The 26,895-nt window shown below is 41.0% G+C and overlaps 1 protein-coding gene across 7 annotated transcripts in view; it reads right to left on the minus strand.

Moving 5' to 3' along the window:
• LOC120060322 (nuclear receptor coactivator 3-like) overlaps window positions 1-14,667 on the minus strand; it is a 30,804-nt gene extending 16,137 nt beyond the window's left edge. For 3 of the 7 annotated variants that reach the window (XM_039009585.1, XM_039009575.1, XM_039009533.1), the window contains exon 1: window positions 14,589-14,667. The gene's annotated coding sequence lies outside the window, so the exon portion shown is untranslated. Of the gene's footprint in view, window positions 1-9,654; window positions 9,760-14,369; window positions 14,549-14,588 lie in introns of those variants that run through there. The other 4 variants (XM_039009552.1, XM_039009542.1, XM_039009559.1 and 1 more) reach the window with 4 other exon arrangements.
• Between the last annotated feature and the right edge of the window lie 12,228 nt (window positions 14,668-26,895).

Genomic DNA, 26,895 nt, shown 5'->3' on the forward strand with positions numbered 1-26,895 from the left:
TTCTCACCCACCTACACACACAAAATTATCCATAATGACAAAGTGAAAACATGTTTAGAGATTTTAGCAAATGTATTGAAAATGAAATACACATCAATGACAAATATTCCCATCCCTGAGACAATTCATGTTACAATCACCATTGGCAGTGATTATAGCTGTGAGTCTCTGGGTAAGTCTAAGAGCCTTGCACACCTGGATTGTACAACACTTTGGATAGTGTATTGATACACTATCCAAAGTGTAATAAATAACCTCACCATGCTCAATGAGATATTCAATGACTGCTTTTTTTTTTAACCAATAGGTGCCCTTCTTTGCAAGGCATTGGAAAACCTCCCCGGTCTTTGTGGTTGAATCGGTTTGAAATTCCCTGCTCGACTGAGGGACCTTACAGATAATTGTATGCATGTGTGAGGTACAGAGATGAGGTAGTCATTAAAATATATGTTAAACACTAGTATTGCAACTGATTACATGACTTAAGCACATGTTAACTCTTGAACTTGAAATGGGTTGAATACTTGTTGACTTAAGACTTTTTATTTTACTAGGCAAGTCAGTTAAGAACAAATTCTTATTTTCAATGACTGCCTAGGAACAGTGGGTTAACTGCCTTGTTCAGGGGCAGAACGACAGATTTTTACCTTGTCAGCTCAGGGATTCAATCTTGCAACCTTTCAGTTACTAGTCCAACGCTCTAACCACTAGGCTACCTGCCGCCCAGGCAGGCTTTCCATTTTTTATTCAATTTGTAAAAATGTCTAAAAACAGACCTCCACTTTGACGTTGTGTGTGCACGCGCGCCAGTGACCCAAAAATCTAAAATTAAATCCATTTTAAATTTCGATTGTAAAACTAAATGTGTTAAAAAGTCAAATGGGTGTGAATACTCTGATGGCACTGTAAATGTGCCAGAGTTCACCACAGAATCCTAACAACTGTTTCATCCATTTGTGCAAATACATACAATTCTCATGAAAACAAAGCGAGTGAGCCAGAAAACTGACTTGAGATAAAGTCAAAGAAATACGATGCACAATGGGACTAAAGTGCAGCGAGGCAGACAAATGCCAAGTGTGTGTACATGTGCAGACTTCTAAAAAGTCAAGCTGTATTAGGGAAAAAAAATAAAAATAACTCTAGGAAAGCCTCTATTATGAAGCACACTGGCAGCTCCAAATTCCAGCCAAGCCCTGACGCAAGAAAAGCATGGGGGGAAACATTAACTGTTCCTCGTCTGCACTTCAGAGCAGGACAGTCTGGAGTTGGATCTGGTTGCTCTCTCCTCCTCTGTCCATCCCAAGAGCCATCACACACACACCACATGTAAAGTTTGTCCCATGTTTAATGAGCTGAAATAAAAGATTCCAGAAATGTTCCATACGCAAAGATAATTTCTCAAATTTGTATGCATCCCTGTTAGTGAGCATTTCTCTTTAACAAGATAATCCATCCATCTGACAGGTGTGGAATATCAAGAAGCTGATTAAACAGCATGCTCATTACACAGGTGCACATTGTGCTGGGGACAATAAGCCACTAAAATGTGCAGTATTGTCACAACACAATGCCACGGATGTCTCAAGTTGAGGGTGCATGCAATTGGCATGCTAACTACAGGAATGTCCGCTAGAGCTGTTGCCAGATAATTGAATATTCATTTCTAGCATAAGCCGCCAACGTCATTATAGAGAATTTGGCAGTACGTCCAACCGGCCTCACAACCGCAGACCATGTGTAACCACGCCAGCCCATGACCTCCACATCTGGCTTCTTCACCTGCGGGATCGTCTGAGACTAGCCACCAGGATAGCTGATGAAACGGAGTATTTCTGTCTGTAATAAAGTCATTTACTGGGGAAAAACTCATTCTGATTGGCTGGGCCTGGCTCCCAAGTGGGTGGGCCTATGCCCTCCCAGGCCAACCCAAGGCTGCGCACCTGCCCAGTCCATAGATGAAATCCATAGATCAAAATGTTCGCTATGTGCTCGTTAGCATTTTAATACAACATTTTCAGCTATTTTATATTAATTATTTTCTACAGTTCATAAGGAAATCAGTCAATTATAAATAATTTCATTAGATTTCCTTATGAACTGTAAACAATTACAATAAATTAATATAAAATAGCTGAAAATGTTGCATGTTGTGTTAAAATGCTAACGAGCACATAGCGAACATTTTGTTCAGTTTGACCTAAACTATACAAGTAACTAAAAATACTACTCATTGATCTCTTGATCCAGGAGGGGATTATTTGATTTTACTAAGTAAAATGCTTGATTTTGGAAGAAGCTAACATGCTAACAAGCAAACCAAAAATGCTCTGCAATTGTGCATTTATCACATTTTAGACAGTTAACTTAATAGCAAACATCCAGTTGTGAATTGCATGCTGTAATTAGATCACCTGGAGCATGCTGCACAACAGTGAGTGACTCAGAAGGCTCTGGTCTCTCATTGTGTGCTTGTAAACCAACATAACTGGGAACTACCATAAACGCCATAATAATGTGACAGGTGAAATGAAGACCGCAATGTTCTTTATCTCCTAACGTATTGCACAAGTTGACTGCAGTTATTTACTTAAAAAGTAGCTACGAACATAAAATTGTAGTGTTGCACGGTATACCAGTACCACGGTAATATCACAGTACAAAAACATGATACCGACATTGTAGAATACCGTAGTAGTTTCATATGATACTACAGACTTCAGCCCTACCGCTCTAAAGAATTTGCTGGCGCCTGTTATAAAATGTTTACCAAGTTTTGTTTATAAACTCAGTTGAATTGAAGCAACAGCCTCTGGTCTCTTGTACAGGCATGTCCAATAATATCCACTTCATGCACATATCACGTGTGGCAGCTGTAATCAGCCAGCCTCATCCCCTACCAGCCATCACTCACCTGTTTCTCTCCGTCCACTCGTGTCTATTCCTCTGTCAGTTAAAATATAAAATTAAGCCGTGATGGCAACCAGGGATGCAGACCCAGACGAGTCTTCTGTTAGATTTATTACATTGGAACAGCGCGCAGAGGGCATTGTATAATTTCATTGCCTGTTATACCCAAGAGCACAGACCAGTCTGAGTAGACTTTGCAAGTTCACGGTCATGCAGTGTCAGAGGGAAAATGGAGCACAGCTTGGTGACAGGCATGCAGCTTCACAGCAGAGAAACCAGCTTGTCTCCAACCTAAACAGTCAAATATGAACCATATTACGAGATGCCTTACCCCCCCATCTGGTTTCACAGGCATTTCAGACACATTTCACAAACCTTGTCGCTAATTATTGGTTTGACAGCAAACATTGTTCAGTCATGTTGTCATCTAGCTAGCTAACGACCTGGTAAGTTGACAGTTGGTTTAGGCAAATTTGATTGGCATTGCCAGAAAGGAAAAGGGTCTGCAACGCATGAGACGTGCTTCAAAAATGGTAGGACTCAAAGGCCTAAACTATATGAAAAATATTCTTTTTTCCTGGTGCTCCTTAAATTCTGTTTGGTGCCTAACGTTTTAAAAGTTGGGAGCAATGTGTTTGTGAGAGGGAGAGCAAGTGTGTGTTTTAACTGAAGAGTAAAGGTTTCATGCCGTTTCCCTTGCTGACAATGACATGCATGTACATTCCTTCCTCCCACTCCTCCAGCCAAATCATAGGTAGGCTTTTGCTAATGAGTAAAAATCAGCCATTCTATACAGTATTCGATTATACTCAGAACAGTGTGAAGCTAAATTCAATATGTTGTATTGAGTAGTAGTGTGAATTTCAATGACAGGTTTTTGGAGAACGTTTCGAAAACATGAACAAGCATCCGAGGGACGGGGCAAACAGGATGCTAGGCCACCGATTTCTTCCCCACCCTGGTATCATGACACAACGCCTGGTATCGGCTGCAAAAATGTTGTATTGTGACACTGTTCAAATGTATTAAAAAATATATTTAAAATAAACGGTTATGATAAACCATCCCGTGGCATTTTACAAATACCCCAGTATATGGTATACTGCCCAAGCCTAATGGGCAGGCATAAGATAGACAATGAACACAATTGCATTTTATCCCCTCATGTTTCAGAATGATAATGCACGGCTCCATGTCCCAAGGATCTGTACACAATTCCTGGATAGGGCTGTTACTGTGAACGTATTCACACCGGCGGTCACGAGTCATGACGGCAGTCAAATTCCACGTGACAGTTTAGTCACGCTAATCAGGCTTCTCCAAGCTCCGATGCTGCTGATGGTCATAAGTAGCCTACCAAAAACTTGCTAACTGCCTGGTACTCAGCACTATTGTCACTAATCACACTGGCATCAATGCAAATGTAATCAAAAATCTAATCAAACACTTCATGAGAGCGCATGAGTTCATATTGCGCAACATTTCTATAGGCTATGCAATTGCATGGGAAAACAGTGATGGCCTTTATTAAAAAGAGGATCCCATCAGCTTTCTATAGGCTAGGCCTACTATTTTTATCAACTTCCCTAATGTTAAGCACATTGCTTCTCTTTACAACAGGTGTAAAGCCGACCTGACTGGCATGAAAATGAAGCACGGGGGGGGGGGGGGGGGGGGAAATCCTCCATTCGCTATTTAAGTGCATAGATTACGGGTACATGTATGTTTTCCCCTGCCCGTTTCGAGGTGCATGATAAGGGTCCATTCTAAATCAAAACAAATTTCACACATTATTTAGTATATGTAAAGACAAGATTAAATCAAGAAGTCTGATAGGTGACAATATTAGCCCATCACTTGTGAATCACGCACAGCTTGTGTGCAGTAAGGCAAGAAACAGTGTATGCCTTTTTTTCAACTTCAACAAAAATCATAGTCACACACACCTCATGTAGCATAGCCCATAGGCCTATATGTTCTGATAAGGTTTGTATCACAAGTTGCCACAACTTAAAATTCATCCGCTTTACAACAGGTGTAAAGCTTAACTGGCATACATATACAGTGCGTTTCAAGTTGGGGGAAGAATTTAGCTTAAAAATGCAGATTTATAATACAATCATTAAATGCATGGTCGCATCTGCAGTGACTTGAGAATAGCGTTTTCCCGCTAATTGATTGCATTTTGGAACATTCGTGCTTATAGCCTACTGCCGTACGCGCATTGCTACACTTATGTTTAGAAATATCCTATCATCAACATTTTAAGCTAAATTCTCTGGTCTGTTGCGTCAGCCTCTTTGCTTAAAAATTTGAGGCTAGTGGTTGTAATACTTTGGGATCTATCGCGTCACACAATGGTCCAAGACTATGTTTGGAATATTTTGTTCTTACACAGAATAGGTCAACTTTTGTACTACGGGGGAATAGTAGATTATCATAGGCCAGTGCTTTTGCTGTTCGTTAGGCCTATATATGTTGGCTAACGAAATGTGGACAGCCCCAATATCTTCAATATGCACCTCAGAATTGGATAAGGATGCTCACAGTTGCATCCCCGATGTCTCTGATCACGTGACGGGCATTGGCTAATAAGAATTGAGCTATCAGAGAGCTATGTGAGTGAGAGGCACTTCGGCGCATGCAGCCGGGAGAAGGGAATTATAATTATTATATTCAGCCTAAGGGCACAACGGTCACTGGATGCAAAAGGCAATACAGAGTAGCCGCATGTGCGCTCTCTATCAAATCGTTTGGAGAAAATATATTTTATTCAGCTACTGTATGTTCAATTGTATTCTTCATACTATAAAATAATGCCACGAAATGCTAATCTTATCTACTAAATGAGCTAGCAAAGCACACAGCCATAGCCAGATCTGGGCCTAACATAAGGATAACTCAGTATTGTAATCAATAAATTGACTTATTGTGGTGTAGGCTATATTACATGGATTTAGACTTATTTAAATTGTAGATGTTCCAAAAAGGTCTGCATCAGTGGCTTGTAGGCTATGCGTGGATGCTAAATGTGTTTGTTAATTACAGTGAGATCAGCAATTATTTGCTTGACAATCACCAAATGACAACATTTCATGACCGCCACAGCCCTATTCCTGGAAGCTGAAGATGACCCAGTTCTTCCATGGCCTGCATACTCAGACATGTCACCCATTGAGCATGTTTTGGATACTCTGGATCACTGTGTATGATGGCATGGTGAAGTTCACGCCAATATCCAGCAACTTCGCACATTCCTCAGGCCACAATCAACAGCCTGATCAAATCCATGCAAAACGCCATATGTCACGCTGCATAAGGCAAATGGTAGTCACACCAGATACTGACTGGTTTACTGATCTGTGACCAACAGATGCATATCTGCATTCCCAGTCATGTGACATCCATAGATTAGGGCCTAATTGATTTAAAGTAAAATCTTTGAAATTGTTGAGTCCGTTTAAAAAAAAAAATCAGATCAAAACCAGCCTCACAGTGCTATTGATCGCCACACTCCTGTCAACAGGAGGCAATGACTGAAAGGAAGGGGGAGGGCAGAGATTCTACACAAGAAAAAGGAAGTACAGGTATGGTTGTTTACAGCACAGTAAGAAAAGGGAACAATTGGTAGACTAACCTCCAATGGGCTCCATTGGCTTATTCAGAGAGTTGCAACGATTAAGGGATATTCAACTAATCACAACCCCACTACATAGCACCAACAGCGAAGGTGTTTCTTCTCTGCATGTTTTTTCTGAAGAGGTGAGTGCACATTAACATTGAAAAGTGAATTATTGGTGCTGCAGTGCAGGGAGAGAGAAACAGCAGAGCAGGTAGTTCAAAGCTGAAAGGAGCAGACATTCAAAGCACAGCAGCTTCTCCTCGAGAAGGCACTCCCCCTCCATCCCCAGAGCAGCACAATGCACACATTCTCCTGCTTTAATTTTGAGTGGAGGAAAAACAGGGATATAAATGAAGGTGAAGACAAAGAGAAGACAGATTAATCTCACTCGCTGTGTGTGTGTATATATATCAGAGGGAGAGACAAAGAGAAGTCCTGCAGGAACATTTCTTCACTGCTATCCATTATTAAAATAGACAAAGAGCGTCAAGGAGACTGGACACGAGCACACACACCAAATAAAAGTGTACTATCAGAAACCCCTATATTAACTACCTTAGGGCATTACTACGGTCTTTGAACGTGCTAGTTAAGTTGTTATTAACTACTACCCCCTCCCCCCATACACACCATCTTGCAACCAATAGAACACTGACCATGGCTATACATGATCATACAGCTAATATTATGCTAATGAGATCATTAATCAATGGCCAGAGACTTCTGACAGCACAGAGTCAAGCCTGCAATGCCCCCATTCTGCCTTTGAGATAACATATCAGCATCCTCTCAGTCTCCTATTGAAGAGGCTACGGAGAGGGAAGCACACGGTACCTTAACCGTATTTTCAAAAGACAACCATAAATCTATACCACCAAGTTTCAACTCTTGAATTGAGGGTAAATGATACAAACAATAAAAATGTCTAGAGAGAGGAGTGCTAACGTTATACCCCCACCAACCAGGCAGGAGCAGTGTGGTGTTCACAGTGTGGTGTTCAGTGTTGCTCAGCTGAAAAGTCAACATTAAATTTCAGACCGCAGCTCAGCCGATTTCCCCCTTACTCGCTCCTCCCTCCATGAATCCGTGGAGTAAACACAGGAAGAGAACAGTCTCTGTTCCACACCAGAGCTGGGCGTTCCTGCGTAGCTCCTGCAGGGTCAAAAGTTTAGCATAGTTTTAATTTCACCTTTCCTCAGCCAATTGCAGCAGCTGAACTTTGACCCCTGCAAAGAATTCCACTCAAATGGTCTGATGCCAGTTTCATCACTACACCCTCCTCCCACCACTCTCTCATTTTTTGTTATTTAAAAAAATACATATATATACACACACACACGGCCAGATAGTCAGAAATGCTATGCAGAGAGAAAGAAGCACCAGTAGCTTTCAAATAAGAGGATGATTGGTCTTACTCAGATCAGGTTACTCGTGAGTTAAACTGAATCTCCCCTAATAAAATTAACACCAACACATATTTATAGGTGCAAGTGGTCAACTTGATCAAATTAGTTCAATTTCTCTTCATAACATTTCCACTAGAAGTGGGAACCACAATTCTACACAAGTGGAGGTTAAAGAATAAAACCTCTAACATTTATTTATAGGACCATTTATGTCAAGCCATCTCAATAGTTGTCATTGGAGCTGAACTGGGTAAGGGTGTCAATTTTTTATTTGCAATTCTGGGTCAGACATTTGATGTTTTTACTAAATGTATTGTATTAGATAAACACCAAAGTCCTGAATCAAAGTACAGCATAAGTGGTCAACATGAACGCGATTCACAAACCCAATTAGCCCACAATTTATACTCAAGCCCGTCTCACCCTCTCACTCCCCCCCTTCTGTCCAGCACTGGGCCCACCACACCACATGCTGTACAGATTCAGATGAACACTTAAGTGTGTTTAAATGACTTATGAGGACAGGGTGGATACAGGGGTCAGAAGGACCAAGCTTTTTAAAGGAGGGAGGGGGCCATACGTTGGGTATTAGAACACTGATTCAAAAAATCAACTCATAAACCCACCCGGCAGAGCAGTCATCTACTGACAACCCAAACGTGGTTGTTTGACTCGATGGCACCACGCTCTTCTCCATCTGTTAAGTCAAGCCTTTACAGCTAATCACAGCTCTCATAGGTCAAAACACCACAAATTACATAACTGTGAAAAAGTATAACATATACATTCTACCATGGTGGTTCTCTGTTCTAGCACAGAACGACCCAAACACTGGACTCAATCTTGTCCCCTGAATATCTGTATAAAAGCCTATTCAACTGTGACAGGGTGCGCGAATGTTCTTCAAAAGGCAGCAGAGAAACATTCAGGTTTCACCACCCATTTGGACGAGTGAAGCGGTAAACGACATTTGCTTTGCACTTTAAATGATACCATTTGACCTGGGTTGAGGTCAGAGGTTGTCTCTACATGTTAATTGGTTTCATTAGGTAATATAAAGCATGAGGGTGGAGCCTCAATGTTGGCTGCCTCTTTTACACACAAGGAAAGACAAGCTTAATTTGCCAGGCGAGTAACAATATGGGAAAGAGAAAATAAAATCTGATCAAACAGGAGCTTATTCTTCTGCACATTATTAAACCTCTTCTGACCACCGGTACCTATCAAAGCAGTAGTAGAGTCCTGACTCTTGCTAGTGCCCATCAGTTGAGGTGCATAAATGCAGAGCCAAAACTCACAACACCATATTCAGAATCAAAATGGGTTTACTCGTGTGTCACCCCATTGCTCTGAGTATTGTGAAAATGACAGCAGTGCTGCACTGCTCTTAAAACAGGGATTGACAGGTATCGGAAAGCAACCCTTGGATTGGGTGTTAGCTTAACAAAAAAAACATAAAAACAAGTGCAACATCATAGTAACAAACAGGCATAAGTGACAGCTAAGAGAATATGTTCATTTATTCAACAACAGACCCCCCAACCACCACACCCCAACCTCAAGTCAATTAAGACTATTTAGTTGCAGAAAAATGTTATTACAATAAATTTGGTATCATGCTTTGGTGTTAACACAGTGTAGTAAATCTGCAGTCTGCTCGCTGATCGACCCAGAATTGCAGAGGCCTCTCACTTCAGGGTGGAAGACTTAACTCACCTCCGAGCTGTGGAGGGGCAGAGACAGGGCAGAATCAAAGCAAGGTGGCCGTGAAGCAGTTGAGAAGTTCATCCAGAACTGACACGCTCTCTCCTTGCTGCCTGCCTGACGGAGAAAGCATCTGGTAACATTTATCTCACAAACCAAACTTTTTTTCCTATTCCTCTTTTCCCCCCAGACTTTATAAAAGGGGCCCTAAACAAAACACAAATAGTCTCACTAACATTTTACAATGGTAACAAAACCAGGGCAGGGAGCTACCCTCCCATTGGCTTGTTCAGGTGAACCAGTTTAACGAGCATTCTTCAGCCAAGGGAGAGAAAGTAAAGACTGGTGGAAAAAAAGAGCTGTGCCCCCCCCCCCCCTCTCTTCCTCATAAGCTATTCCCTCTGTCGTCCAACCAGCAGTGACTACAGAGTACTAACTGTTCCAACGCCTTAGTGGTTATAAATTGGAATTGGGTGCAATGATTACTTCAGGCTGCACGTTTGGCTTTCATAAGTGTGCATGGCTCAGGCTCACATATGGCAGAATTACCCCTGCATTTGGGTATTACCTCAGAGTTGAACGAAAGGGGAATGCATGAATACGAAGTGATACTAGCGGAGCCACACTGCAATCTGCATGAAGTGATTGAGACCAGGGTTTGGTGTCATTGAAGGGGAAACCTCTGTTTTAGTTGCTCAACAGTTCCTACTCTTCCGGTCTTTAACACACTCCATCTGAGAAGTCAGTCCTAAATATTTAATCAGCAGGAACTGAAGTCTCCACTCCAGTTCTATCTTTGGCTCTTTCCTTTCAGGGAAAGGAGAAGAGTTTTGCTTTAGTTGATTCAACAAACTAACCTGTTGCAGGTATCTGTGAAGCGTGGGGCTTTGAGGCCCCTCAGGTATGTCACGTGCATGTCAGCTGACATGCACAGAGAGTTTACAGTCACCAAATTAATGACCTTGAGGTTGTCATGTGGGCTTGTCATCTTGGAAATGTAACTGTATAGCGCTCTCTCCAACAACAACAAAAACATTCAATGCTGTAAAAAACAAAACCTAACATTTTTACTTACTATGAGAGATGTGGTTGTCGTACCTAATTACCTAAAGATGTAAGTCTCTGGATAAGTGATTCTACTAAATGACTAAAATTTAAATGTGTAAACCTTGTGTAGCCCAAGTGTGATTTAAACCAAAAAAGAAAATTGCACACAGAAATCATTCAACTTAAAACTCCACAAGGGAAAGGCCTACTTATAACAAGGTAATAAGGACCACTTATGCGTTAATTTCAAACCCAGCGCCTCACTACCACCCACAGAAAAAGGTACAAAGGCCAAGGAATCAAATTTCAATTAGGGAAACAATCAGGCTTTCCTTTCAGCTCAGTGGGTCTCCAAGAGCCCTCCTATAGCCACTGCTCTTCTCTCCCGACTAACAAGATGAATTCTACACACAACCTCACCTTTACTTGTTGACCACCAAATACATTTTTTTTTTTTTTTTTTTTTTTTTACATTTCCCCCTTAGTCACAACCCTGACGACAGACAAAAACAAAGCAATCTATTCAAACATCAATGGAGCAGAAATTCAGCTTGACAAAGAGAGTGGAGGCAGTTATCATAAAGTACCTCTCCACCACACAAAAGGTGAGGCATTTGCTTATTTGCCCACTCATTATTTCTGCTTTAAGTCAAAATACCCACAACCTGATTTTAAATAAGTGAATACTTTCAGAAGTGACAAGGACGAAAACAGTTGTCTGAGCAAAAACAATATGACAGTTATGCATCATCAAACCCTAAAGTCTTACTGCTGACAAATGCCAATGCACAAACAGTAACAATATCTACTCAATATGTCATGGAAATCAATGGATTGGTTCATCTGCTACGAAGCTCTGACACCAGAGAGATGTTCCTGCGCCCATGAGATGAAGCGATAAGTTAATGACTTATTGAGAACACAGTAGTAAACGGACAAAGAAAAAGCCATGCATCAAAGTCACTTCTTCAACCCATCTGCAGTCAAAGAATCTCCCAGAAGATTGATTCAATGTTAACGCAGCCTGACACCCTGTGTGAGAGAAAGAAAGGGAGAGATAAAGAGAAGGGGGGGCTCAATTTGCAAAGAATCTGAGTAGCAGCAGCAGTTCATTGGGTAGTTTCACACAGCGGCCACTGTTCCCTTCCTACAAACATATACACTGCTAGAGAAGATGGAGACAATATAGATGTGCATTAAAAAGTATTAATGATAAATAAAAATCGGCCTAATCCTAAAATGAGACCATGAAGACAATTCACTAGTCAGGATAGCTTAGTGGCCTAATTCTTACTCCAAGCCCATAGCCCAGACACCATACACATTCACCTGATACACTACATGGCCAAAAGTATGTTAACACCTGCTCATCAATCATTTAATTCCAAAATCATGGGCATTAATATGGAGTTGGTGCACCCTTTTCTGCTTTAACAGCCTCCACTCTTCTGGGAAGGCTTTCCGCTAGATGTTGGAACAGGGGACTTGCTTCCATTCAGGCACAAAAGCATTAGTAAGGTCGGGCACTGGTGTTGGGAGATTAGGCCTGGCTTTCCAATTCCTCCCAAAGGTGTTCGATGGGGTTGGGGTCAGGGTTCTGTGCAGGCAAGTGAAGTTCTTGCACACCGATCTCAACAAACCATTTCTGTATGGACCTCGCTTTGTGCACGGGAATTGTCCTGCTGAAACAGGAAAGGGCCTTCCCCAAACTTGCCACAAAGTTGGAAGTGCTGAATTGTCTAGAATGTCATTGTATGCTGTAGGGTTAAGATTTCCCTTCACTGGAACTAAGGGGCCTAACCCAAACCATAAAAAACTGCCCCAGACCATTATTCCTCCTAACACCAAACTTGACCGTTGCCATTATGCAGTCGGGCAGGTAGCATTCTCCTGGCATCCGCCAAACCCATATGTTTGTCTGACTGCCAGATGGTGAAACGTGATTCATCACACCAGAGAATCCGTTTCCACCGCTCCAGAGTCCAATGCCGGCAAGCTTTACGCCATTCCAGCTGACACTTGGTCTTGCACATGGTTAACTTAGGCTTGTGTGTGGCTGCTCGGCCATGGAAACCCATTTCATGAATCTCCCGACGAACAGTGCTGACATTGCATCTACAGGCAGTTTGGAACTCGGTAGTGAGTGTTGCAACCGAGGACAGACAAATGTATTTTTTTCTTCTCTCTCTCCGTGCTTCAGCACACAGCGGTCCCGTTTTGTGGCCTACCACTTCGCGGCTGAGCCGTTGTTGCTCCTAGACGTTTCCACTTCCCAATAACAGCACTTACAGTTGAACAGGACAGCTCTAGCAGGGCAGAAATTTGACATACTGACTTGTTGGAAAGGTGAATCCACTCATTTGTAGGTGTGTCCACACTGATCTCTCCGGATTTACATGCCACATGTATGGTGGGTAAAAACCCATCTTCAATAACACCCAAAACTTGCATGTGATTGAATAATTCAATTAATTTACCCTTAAAAATGTCTTAAGCCAGACGGAGCATTGAGAGTCTAGCATGTTGGGATGAGTAGGTCCTCCTCCTGTACATGTCTGCGTGTGAGTATCAGAAAGGTTTCTTGTGATTCACGTGGTTTGCCCCCAAGCAAAGACTGCACACCTAGACCTTTAAATTCAAGCGAAATTACTCACCCCCCATTGTCTGTCGAGAATACATGAGTAAGCTGTCGAAGAATGCTCCCTTATTGCCTCAAAGTAAATACTCAGCATACAAACTGATCAGTAGTTCGTTTTGTTGCCATTTTTTCAACCCAACAATTCGGTGACGAGTGTTCAGCCCAGAGTCGCTTAAACATGAGCCCTCTCTCTCGCACACACACGTGAATGAACACCATCATTCTCCTCACCATGCCCTGCAGTAAATTAAATGTATGTGAACTTGAGACATATGGTATCATAAATAGCCTGTTCTGTACCGATGTTGCATGTAGCCTACGAGAGAGTTGAGCCGGTGGCCTGACGTACGTATCCAATCCTACGGCGTTGTGGTAGGTCATTATCTTCACCGTTATGATCACAGATAGCTACTTAACCTAGTACGGGTGAACCATAAATAACAGCAAATGTGCGGATTTTTTCAATGGGCCGGGCTACTACCACCACGTCGCTGTTTTGTCCAACTTAAGTTAGTTGTAATTTTAACACAAGCTGCATTTCAAGCGTAGCTGACCATTAGGCTACGTCATGTTGAGGTTGATACAATGTTGTTTCATGCGTCAACTGTCACAATCATTACGAAGTAGCATATTGATATAAACAGTTATTCCTTGTAACCATTAATACCATAAGAATTACACTGAACCTCGGAATCTAGGCTAGTTGGCGACAGTAGATTCAGCTGTAGGCCAATGTTATCAAACTATTGATATTTGTTCTTAATTTAAAGAGTATCAAAACGCAGCCTAAATATTTGGGCAAACTAGTACTTAAAAAAAAGATTTACTTCGACTTTAATAGAACCGTTGCAATAACAAACAGGTATCTTGCCTACACAAATAGAAGAGTTAACTCAGTCGAGATGGAATAGTTTCTGAATGTAACGTTATCAATTTGCCCCTCTGATAAACTTTGTAACAAAGATGAGCATAAAATCCGCATGCAACCTCCACGAGGAATGCACGCATATTTAAAACAGCCAATAGACAAATATGGACTTACATCATCAGGGAGAGAGCACTCTTCATGTTGCCAACAATTCCAAAATAAACGGACACGCTCAGAACTACAAGGTAGGTTGGTTGTAGGCTACGGGTGAAACCTCTGCTTATTCCAAGAAACGCGTTAAGCTACATCAGGTCAACTGGAAAATGTGCCACATGTTTTAAAACCCTATCAGTGTTACCAACAAAACACCGGCTACTAGCAGGAAAAACTCACCCGCTTCAATGCATTCATTGAGTAGGCTACACCAGTTTCTTTCTTGCCCCTATTAACTCTCCGCCATCTTCACCACTGTGTTTGTTTAAATGGGAAACACTCCCAAAGCGCAAGAAACCAGCTTGCAAAAGAGCGATGGGGCTTCTGGGTAGAGTAGTTGTCTTCCTCCTCTTTCAGAATTAAGACGTATGGATCTTTCTGAACATGGACTACACGTAGACTAGAAATAAGTATATAGATGAGACAGGCAGCAATACCGATCAACATGTATTTATTTATAGCTCACCAAAGTAGCCCATGGAGATATATAAGATGAGCGTGGACGTTGTGACGTGCTATTCTCCATTAGCAAAAAAGTGACAGTCCCTAGAAGGAATCTCTTTAATTTAATAATTTTCTAAATGTTTATAGCCATAATTCTGATGCCTCAAATACTGATATTGACAAATAAAGTGTTTAGGTCTGCAATTGTAACATAAGCCTACATATTCTTCTGAGATTGTATGATGTACATTTTTCAACATTATCTGTTACACTCAAACCATTGCTGGTTCCCAAGTATGCATTTTCAAAGAGTCATAGGCTAAGTGGGTTTAGTTTACCTTTTTATATAATCCTCTCCAAAAGATTAACAAAAATACAAAATCAACAGAATTCAGATTGAGCAGTAACATGGAGAAGGATAAATAGGTGTAACAGTATAACTTTACGTCCGTCCCCTCGCCCATACCCGGGCTCGAACCAGGGACCCTCTGCACACATCAACAACAGTCACCCACGAAGCATCGTTACCCATCGCTCCACAAAAGCCACGGCCCTTGCAGAGCAAGGGGAGCCACTACTTCAAGGTCTCAGAGCAAGTGACGTCACCGATTGAAAGGCTATTAGCGCGCACCACCGCTAACTAGCTAGCCATTTCACATCCGTTACATAGGCATGATACAAAATGTGTGCTTCCTCAGCCTCCTTACAATTGCACACTGACTGACAGTCAAGCTCAAGTATGCACTCACACACAACCCTCAGACTTTCATATATGTTATCCATCTGCTCACTAACACAAGAACATGCCAATATCCATACGCCACATGGGGAGTGGAGGACAGCGGTGTTCAGGGTACAATTTGCAATTGTGTAGCAAACACTATGAAGTGCAATCGCCCTATGGGTGACTGACGGGACTAAGGAGGCTCAACTGCCCTCTGGAGAAGAGTCACGGAAGATAGTGCCGAATCTGTCTCCATGGTGATCTCTCAGGCACACCAGTGTAGAATTTCAACTGTTGGGGAGGGAGTCAGGGCTAAAGATGGAGGGGGGGGGGGGACTGGGTAACACTTGGTAATTAGCTCCTTGCTTGCTTCGCTCCTTGCTTGCTGTTTCCTTGGTCTAGGCATATTTTATCTCAATCTGTCTACAATTGAGAAGGAAAAATATATACTGGAAATAATACCCCACCTGAAATACAGTGTGGCGATGTCTCTTAAAAGTTTTACTTACATGCATCTTTGATGTTGCCTTCAAAGGGGTGTTGTTTAAAAAATCTGTGAAGTTCATAGCCTCAGCTGTGTCCCAAGTTTCAAGCACACAGAGATTTATGCAGTCCAGCCAATTTTATACAGATTTTAACTTCTAAAATACCTATTTGCTTCAGGCATTTGATATGCATATTTAAGCTCATGAACTCAAAACACAAATGGAAGTATTATTTGTCACTTGAGAACGACAGATGTATTAGTCTTGACAGAGAAAGTTTGATATGGATCCTTTCCTACAAAATGATGTCACTTGTATTCGATAAACAGCATTCAACTGAGATGATGTGTTTATAACAGAGATCACCACAGCCATAAAGCTAACACTGCTATCATGAATCATCTGTTTGCCTGGTTGGGTGCTTGTGTGTTAAAGAGTGAGCCTCAATTACATTCCACAGAGTCCTTAAGGGGGGCCCATGGTCCTCTGTTTGTGCCCCCTCCCCCACAACACACCACAAACTGACCTCCCCCTCTGTCAGTGAGTGTGAGACGCTACATCCCAACCCCCTTCCCACTCTGCCTTTCCAGTATGAAAGGACAGGAGATAACAGTTTGTAAGGACAGGAGATAGTCCCTAATAATTAATGTATTTGCAGATTGCTTTACCTGCAAACAACCAATCTGGTGCCTCTGCTCCTCACCCCTCGACTTCCCCACTTCATTTGAATTGCACTCAGATTCAAGGCTTTAGGATCATGATGAAGACAGACAGAGATATATTCCAGTATCACGATACTCGTTAGTATCATGCAAAGGAAACAAAACATGAAGCAGATTTAATTTCTTCAGGAAAACAGCCCCAATGTTGGAAACAATCATCATTATGTTGTCATCCAGAGTCACATGTATTTATTTTCCAAGCTATAGCACAGAAAATGTTACATACAGCATGTTTTTAAAGGACCAAAGATTTTGGTTTGCTTCGTGTTTTCATTTTTGCCATGGAAAAACTATTGCAATGCTGGTATCGTTACAGCCCTAATTACAGTACATAGGCACAATTAATTAATTAAATTATACAACGAATTGTGAAATGCATAGATAAAGTAATCACACATGAAAATGGCAGAGAATGTTCAATATTTAATTAATTCGTTATTTTCAAGAGGAAGAGTGAGTTAACTTAGAAAAAGAGAGAGCGATAGAGAGAGCGAGAGAGAGAGAGCAAGAGACAGACAGAACCAATTTGAGAAGTGTCTTTTTATCCACCTGATATAGAGGTAGTCATATAAACATTTCAGAATGATAGGTGTTTGATGGTTTGCTCTCGTCAGTGAAACTCGTCAGTGAAACTCAAACACAAGTATTTAATCATTGTCAAGTTAATGATTGCTGAGCGTATCTCATGGGTCGCCTACATAACAACAGAACATTCACCTGACATTTTACTGTGTGGGTTTCCTTTTTTTTCATTTTCCTTCTTTCAAAAACCTTTTACTTCAGTGAGAATACAGTAAGTCTGCTTTTAGGTTTCATCATTGCATGAAATAAAACTTCAGAAGTAATGAAAACACTTACAAGTCTGAAATACATGTATATTAATTAAACAAGGAGACACACATCCAGTGTAGATTAAGTGGGAAATGATCCCTATCTGATCAATATTTCCCTAAATATATGCCAAGATTTTCCATAGAGAAAATAATACAACTCTTCAACTGAATTATCACTGGAGAAAAGTTTGAGAAGCATCCATGTCAAATTTCCCCACATAGAACCTTTTCCCATGAACTCCATATGGATGAAGTCAGATATTTTTCATTTCAGATCTGTTGATGGCTTATACTAGTCCTGCACAGCGCTTCTATTGCATGGGATTAGGCAGTGTATAATATTTTATATAGAGCAAAGGTGATGACTATGTATCTACACCCCTGACCTGTGTCTATATAGAGATACAGTGGATCATGGCCATCATATTGTGAGTTCTTCTTCTAGCATGGGGAAAGGGGGATTTGAATGCTGCAATAGCACTGGGCATTCTTTCTTGACAGTTCAGAGAAAGCGGCTTTTATAGTTAACTCCACATGCACTTCTTGTCACCTGGCCAATTTATCTCAAATTGATAACTGCTTTTAGAGGGTGTGCCATTCCTCTGTAGTTATGGGATGATATCCAATAGGGTTGGATTGGTGAGATGTAGATTGTAGATTGGTAAAGTAGCTGACATACAGTGTGATTGAAGAAAAAAAACATGCACTCGGCAACCAGTGCTCTTCAATGATCAATAATATACCTTAACTGATAATGTTCCTCCTTTTCCTTAAGAGCATTGGATGGTTTTCTGTCCTTTACACAAGAAAGCTTTTCCCAGGCATTATGCGATTGTTGTGATTTATTAATGCAGCAAGGGGTCCATAGCAAAACTGTCCAGATACAGTATCTATTATGAGGCAAGCTGGAGGGTGACATCTAGTGGAGTGCTTTCTAACAGACACGTAGCCATATACCATTATAGTAGTGGTACGGCGGTCAGCTGTTTGTTCACCTGCCTACAGTTGCTAATAACCCATCCGCAACCGCCCGACTATAGGCTATGTGATAAAGGGAATATCTGAGGCCGGCATCCGACCCGTTAATATGGAAAATGCGTTGTAGTCAGAGACTGCGGAAAGATTTTTTCACAGGTATGCAGGATTTTTTAGATATGTTTCTGTTATAATTCCCGACATTTTGGTAGGCTATTTGTTTCTTAACTTGTCTATAATTAGATACAGGCAGCTTATCTCCTGTCATTATGTTGCCATAGAAGACTAAATTAACCCTTGCTCACCAAAATAATGTAATAAATCGATAGAATGAATCCTTCAATCTAGTTGACATCGGTCAAATTCTGTCATATTTGCTTCTTTCACGGAGCAAATAAGTTTACCACCCAATATGTTTCTGATAAAATGTCAGTTCACCTTGGATGCATATTTGATGTGGTTGAAATACTCTCAGATTATAGCCTATGATGCTGATGAATATACCCCTACAGATGGTATCTAACTGTGCATGTGTATTCTCTCAAGATGCTAAAGAAAGAAATAATATTTCTCCACTCCTGTTCCCCAGTCAAAATGTAGGGAGAGCTGAAACGAAAGTAACAAGGGGCAAAAGTAACACGGCCATTTTCTCAGAAAACACAAAATGACATAGTGTGACATAGTGAAGTCACCATGTTCCTAATGTGGAGGATGACCTCCCTGCAGAAAACAGACCAGTCTGACCATGTTTCGCAAAGTTATTATCAACAAAAAGTGTTTTTGAGTGATGTATGTCAAACAAAACAGGGTGTTTTTCGGTTGTAAAGTTGCGTTAGAGAGGAAGAGGTAAAGAGAGAGGCCCAACTCTCTCTTTACCTCTATACCTCTTGACCCACCAAGCAAAGAGTTTTTGTATGGAGGTCAATGAGAGTGTCGATTTTGGTCAAGAAAAAAATGTATGGCTTATTTGCTACATAAGTTTTATTTGATTGAATAGAAGTTTCTTAATGCTTAGGTTGTTACGAGAGTATACTGACATCCTGCAACAACAAAAAACACTTTATATCCGAGTTGTCTTGAGATGGTTATGTATATTCATGGCTTGAGGCTAGTAGCATAGTATCTCTCAATTGAATACAGGCGGTTGCTGTCAACAACCCTCATCGAATATCCAAAAAAGTATTAAAATAATGAGATATATCCACCAATCCAAAGAAAGGATAGGCAGGAGCTAGATCGCCCGCAGTGCCACTTTGTGGACAACGACTCCCATTGTCAGGGCGACAAGTATCTTGTCTGTATATCCATAATCTTTGGTTGCGTTTAGTTGTTGAAGGTTCCAAACATATGTCATTTTCTTAACCCATCTAGTGACTAAATGACAGCACAAGTTTCAAGTATCATGCTAGCTAGTCTTGGGTGTTAGCCTGGGAGAGATTGGTGGGACGAATGTAACAAAATGTAAAATGATGAACTTTTAAGCATTGTCTCCTCTAGTTCATACTGCTTTTATAACGTTAGAAAAGTATCAACAAGTGACTGAGTGTTTGAAAATTATATATGACATTAGAATTATGCCTTGGATCAGCTTCTCACAAACTTTTATCAACAGGTTAGTGGTTAAAAATATATATCTTTATGACTCTGGTGGTCAATTACCTTATGTCAATCCATAGAAGTGTGATGAGCATGATGAGTTTGCCATTTGTGAAGAGAATAAAGACATTTATTCTATCAAGACACGAGGAGCGCGCATGACAAGGATAACGTTGTCAAATGTATTTATAAAGCAGATGTCACAAAGTGCTATACAGAAACCCAGCCTTAAACCCCAAACAGCAAGCAATGCAGATGTAGAAGCACGGTGGCTAGGAAAAACTCCCTAGAAAGGCAGGAACCTTGGAAGAAACCTAGAGAGGAACCTGGCTCTGAGGGGTGGCCAGTCCTCTTCTGGCTGTGCCGGGTGGAGATTATAAGAGTACATGGTCATTTAAGGCCAGATTGATATTCAAGATGTTCAAACATCCAGCAGGGTCAAATAATAATCACAGTGGTTGTAGAGGGTGCAACAGGTCAGTACCTCAAGAGTAAATGTCATTTGGCTTTTCATAGCCAAGCATTCAGAGGTCGAGACAGCAGGTGCGGTAGAGAGAGAGAGAGAAAGTTGAAAACAGCAAGACAGATATGGTGCACTTCTCACCAGCTGTTACTTCCGTCCCAAGGCTGTGTTACGCCTGCCCCGTAGGCAGGTACAAAGGTAACGTTGCGGTAGATCTCTTCTATTTAATTTAAACTCATTTACACTAGAAATAAAATTACTAGTAGAGGGCATGTATAAGTTATTTGTCATAAAATACGGTGTCTCTAGCTCTATCGATCTCTGAGTAATTAGGGAAAAAAGTGTTACTTTCGTCCCAGTTCTTCCCGATGACAAGCATACTCATAACATGATGCAGCCACCACCATGCTTGAAAATCAATCAAATCAAATCAAATTTTATTGGTCACATACACATATTTAGCAGATGTTATTGCGGGTGTAGCGAAATGTTTGTGAAGAACAGTCCTCAGTGATGTGTTTTGTTGGATTTTCCCCAAACATAACGCTTTGTATTCAGGACAAAAAGTTAATTTCATTGACACATTTTTGGCAGTATTACTTTAGTGCCTTATTGCAAACTGGATGCATGTTTTGGAATATTTTTATTCTGTACAAGCATCCTTCTTTTCACTCTGTTGTATGTTAGTATTGCGGAGTAATTACAATCTTGTTGATCCATTCTTAGTTATCGCCTATCACAGCCATTAAACTCTGTAACTGTTTTAAAATCACCATTGGCCTCATGGTGAAATCCCTGAGTATGTCCCTTCCTCACCGGCAGCTGAGTTAGGAAGGGCGCCTGTATTTTTGTAGTGACTGGGTGTATTGATACACCATCCAAAGTGTAATTAAAAACTGCTCCATGCTCAAAGGGATATTCAATGCCTGCTTTTTTTTACCCATCTACCAATAGGTGCCCGTCTTTGCGAACCTTTGGCAAACGTCCCTGGTCTTTGTGGTTGAATCTTTGCTTGAAATTCACTGCTCAACTAATAGTTGTATGTGTGTGGTACAGAGATGGAGTAGACATTTAAAAATCATGTTAAACACTATTATTGCACACAGAGTGAGTCCATGCAACTCATGTGACTTGTTAAGCACTTTTTTAGGCTTGCCATAACAAAAGTGTTGAATACTTATTGACTCAAGACATTTCAGTTTTACATTTTTTATTCGTTTGTAAAAATGTATCAAAACATAATTCCCCTTCAACATTATGGGGTATTGTGTGTAGATCAGTGACACACAATCTCAATTTAATCCATTTTAAATGCAGGCTGTAACACAACAAAATGTGGCAAAAGTCAAGGGTTGTGAATACTTTCTGAAGGCACTGTACCTATTGAAGAGAAGTCATGTCAAGGCTGCATCACACACACACACACACACACACACACACACACACACACACACACACACACACACACACACACACACACACACACACACACACACACACACACACACACACACACACACACACACACACACTTGACATTTATATTTTAGCAGGTATTCTTATCCAGAGCGACTTACAGAAGTGAGTGTATACATTTCTGTAGTTCTACATACTGGTCCCCTGTGGGAAATGAACCCACAACCCACACAATGCTGCTGTTCTTTTATACATTGTGAATTCGGAAAGAGTGGGACATCATATAAACTGGGACAGCTTAATCCTGATGCATTTATTTCTTGGTCTGACAAGAGAAAATCTAAACTATTGTCACTAAGCTCTTGCAGAGAAACCACATAATCAAAATCACATCACTTCATTGGTATGACATAGAGGTGGGCAGAGCAATATTCCAACAGGTTGCTCACCCCGCAAAGCACACGGTAAGATCAGTGAAATAGCAATTTTTCTGTTTTAATGTTAAGGTTATAAAGCCATGTCATAAATAATGCACAGTGCCACATTGTGATGTAAATGTGCATACTACGTACTGGTTACTCAAAATACATGAAAAAGTTGCCAATTTTATATTTACATTTTATAATTATGTCTTTTTTTTTAGTTGTCCTGCTTTCCCAACCATAGCTAGCTAAAGTAGGACAACATGGAGTAGATAAATTGGGACAGTGTTATAGGCTTTTCCAATGGAGGTAAGATATCCCCCTGTACATTGGTTAGGCAAGGCTCTGGTTCTTGAAGTACTATATCCTGTTAAAAAAATATTGTAGTACTGTTATTAGTACTGATATTTGAGTCAATTCAGAAAAAGTGGGACACTTTTTTCATTGCTGTCCTCTGTAACTTCTTCAGACATCTATCCAAAATATTAGCCCAACACATTATACATGTCTGAAATCCTCACTGTTTCCTATTCACACAAAATGTAATTGTCATTAGGGTACAATTAGAACTACACTACAGGTCAAATGTTTTAGAACACCTACTCATTCAAGGGTTTTTCTTTATTTTTTACAATTGTCTACATTGTAGAATAATAGTGAAGACATCAAAACTATGAAATAACACATATGGAATCATGTAGTAACCAGAAATATGTGTTCAACAAATCAAAATATATTTTATATTTGAGATTCTTCAAATAGCCACCCTTTGCACACTCTTGGCATTCTCTCAACCAGCTTCATGAGGTAGTCACCTGGAATACATTTCAATTACCAGGTGTGCCTTCTTAAAAGTTAATTTGTGGAATTTCTTTCCTTCTTAATGCGTTTGAGCCAATCAGTTGTGTTGTGACAAGGTTGGGGGGGGTATACAGAAGATAGCCCTATTTGGTAAAACACCAAGTCCATATTATGTCAAGAACAGCTCAAATAAGCAAAGAGAAACAACAGTCCATCATTACTTTAAGACATGAAGGTCAGTCACTACGGGAACATTTCAAAAACGTTTAAAGTTTCTTCAAGTGCAGTCGCAAAAATCATCAAGCGCTACGATGAAACTGGCTCTCATGAGGACCGCCACAGGAATGGAAGACTCAGAGTTACCTCTGCTGCAGAGGATAAGTTCATTACAGTTACCAGCCTCAGAAATTGCATTCCAAATAAATGCTTCACAGAGTTCAAGTAACAGACACATCTCAAAATCAACTGTTCAGAGGAGACTGTGTGAATCAGGCCTTCATGGTCAATTTGCTGCAAAGAAACCACTACTAAAGGACACCACAATAATAAGAAGAGACTTGCTTGGGCCAAGAAACACGAGCAATGGACATTAGACCGGTGGAAATCTGTTCTTTGGTCTGGAGTCCAAATTGGAGATTTTTGGTTCCAATCACCATGTCTTTGTGAGACGCGGTGTGGGTGAACAGATTATCTCCGCACGTGTATTTCCCACCGTAAAGAATGGAGGAGGAGGTGTTATGGTTTGGGGATGCTTTGCTGGTGACACTGTCTGTGATTTATTTAGAATTCCAAGCATACTTAACCAGCATGGTTACCACAGCATTCTGCAGCGATACACCATCCCATCTGGTTTGGGCTTAGTGGGACTATCATTTGTTATTCTACAATGTAGAAAATAGTAAAAATAAATAAAAACACTTGAATGAGTAGGTGTTCTAAAACTTTTGACCAGTAGTGTATAATAATGGTGTCTCAGTCTACCAAATGTGAACTGAAAATATGGGTTTGACACAAATGTGTCATCGGTGAATATATCAACATGTTTTTTTTTTATGATTAGGAAACATGTTAAGGATTTCAGAAATGTATCTTGTGTTGTGCTAATATGTTGCATAGATTTCGAAAGAGGTTACAGAAGCTGGAAATGCAAAAAGTGGCCCACTTAAACCGAATTCACCCTATCTGTTCAACTGCCCTACCAAGACACTTTATATTTGAAAGTCATACTTGACATAGCATATAAGCATTTTACTGCACCTTTTATACCTGATGCAAACTGTACTTGACAAAAACGATTTGATACAGATTTAATACAGACTTTTAAATATTCAATTAGTAATTTCATCATGTTCAACGTGATATTGGCATCAGTAACTGAGTTGTAGGGTTAAAGGCTTCAGCATGCTTCACTTCGGCTGGCGAACCGAGCGAGAGTGCTCGCATGAAAATACCTTAGCTTGAAAAACGAGAAAAAAACCCGGCTATAGTGCTGCTTGTCCATTTTAAGACGCCGTTGCCATTATACACGTCCCAAAACAGTCTGAATTAATCTATGATAACTAAATAAATATTTCATTGCTTAGATCTTAGTCGCGCAATTTTATATCGAACTAACATGTTTGGTGCAGTATTTATCAATGAAAAAAATGTGCATGAAAACGAGTCGTCTCTCGTTAAAGAGGAAGGCTTGCCCTACCGGGGCGAGCACATGCGCAGATCAAATACACCATTAAACGGTTTACATGTCCTAATAATTCGAAAGATCGATTAAAACACCTGGTTTTCTAAGCAACGTATGCTTACTTCGATTTTGACTTTAGGCCGATTAAGATAAGCAGATTACGGTGTTTACATAACTATTTCCATACTCGGCCTACAGCCATCAACAGTTTAATATCGAATTATTAGTGTGCATGTGAAATCTAGCTCAGACAGCCCATAGCATAGTGCATGGGCGCTAGATCTGCACTATCGGTTGCCTAGGCTAGTTCAAATCCAATTAAAATGTTGTTGGTCGACTAGTAGGCATAGCCCAGTCTAATTACAAGTGAGACTTTTGGTGAGTATTTTTCTCATATCGCCAGCGATACTTATGAAAAGTTTTTTCAGCAAATTAAATTATTCTCATAACTAGCCTAGTAAGATTACAGTTAATTATTTTGCACCTGGCAATTAGCTTACTGCTAACGTTACCAGTTGAACTAATTAGCTTGGCCTAGTGTGGCTAGATATCCACGTGTGTGTGTATATATATATATATATATTCAGCAAAAAAAGAAACGTCCTCTCACTGTCATGCGTTTATTTTCAGCAAACTTAACATGTGTAAATATTTGTATGAACATAAGATTCAACAACAGAGACATAAACTGAACAAGTTCCATAGACATGTGACTAACAGAAATGGAATAATGTGTCCCTGAACAAAGGGGAGAGGGGGGTCAAAAGTAACAGTCAGTATCTGGTCTGGCCACCAGCTGCACTAAGTACTGCAGTGCATCTCCTCCTCATGGACTGCACCAGATTTGCCAGTTCTTGCTGTGAGATGTTACCCGACTCTTCCACCAAGGCACCTGCAAGTTCCCGGACATTTCTGGGGGGAATGGCCCTAGCCCTCACCCTCCGATCCAACAGGTCCCAGACTTGCTCAATGGGATTGAGATCCGGGCTCTTCGCTGGCCATGGCAGAACACAACATTCCTGTCTTGCAGGAAATCACGCACAGAACGAGCAGTATGGCTGGTGGCATTGTCATGCTGGTGGGTCATGTCATGATGAGCCTGCAGGAAGGGTACCACATGAGGGAGGAGGATGTCTTCCCTGTAACGCACAGTGTTGAAATTGCCTGCAATGACAACAAGTTCAGTCCGATGATGCTGTGACACACCGCCCCAGACCATGACGGACCCTCCACCTCCAAATCGATCCCGTTCCAAAGTACAGGCCTTGGTGTAACGCTCATTCCTTCAACGATAAACGCGAATCCGACCATCACCCATGGTTCGACAAAACCGCGACTCATCAGTGAAGAGCACTTTTTGCCAGTCCTGTCTGGTCCAGCAACGGTGGGTTTGTGCCCATAGGTGACGTCGTTGCCGGTGATGTCTGGTGAGGACCTGCCTTTACAACAGGCCTACAAGCCCTCAGTCCAGCCTCTCTCAGCCTATTGTGAACAGTCTGAGCACTGATGGAGGGATTGTGCGTTTCTGGTGTAACTCGGGCAGTTGTTGTTGCCATCCAGTACCTGTCCTGCAGGTGTGATGTTCGGATGTACTGATCCTGTGCAGGTGTTGTTACACGTGGTCTGCCACTGCGAGGACGATCAGCTGTCCGTGTAGCGCTGTCTTAGGCATCTCACAGTACGGACATTAAAATGTATTTCCCTGGCCACATCTGCAGTCCTCATGCCTCCTTGCAGCACGCCTAAGGCACGTTCACGCAGATGAGCAGGGACCCTGGGCATCTTTCTTTTGGTGTTTTTCAGAGTCAGTAGAAAGGCCTCTTTAGTGTCCTAAGTTTTCATAACTGTGATTTTATTGTCTACCGTCCTAAGTCAATGGATACTGTAATGGCATTGAATAGAAAACTACAAAAACAAAACTACTT

The sequence above is a fragment of the Salvelinus namaycush genome, chromosome 2 (genome assembly GCF_016432855.1).
Source record: "Salvelinus namaycush isolate Seneca chromosome 2, SaNama_1.0, whole genome shotgun sequence".
Classification (NCBI taxonomy): Eukaryota; Metazoa; Chordata; class Actinopteri; order Salmoniformes; family Salmonidae; genus Salvelinus; species Salvelinus namaycush.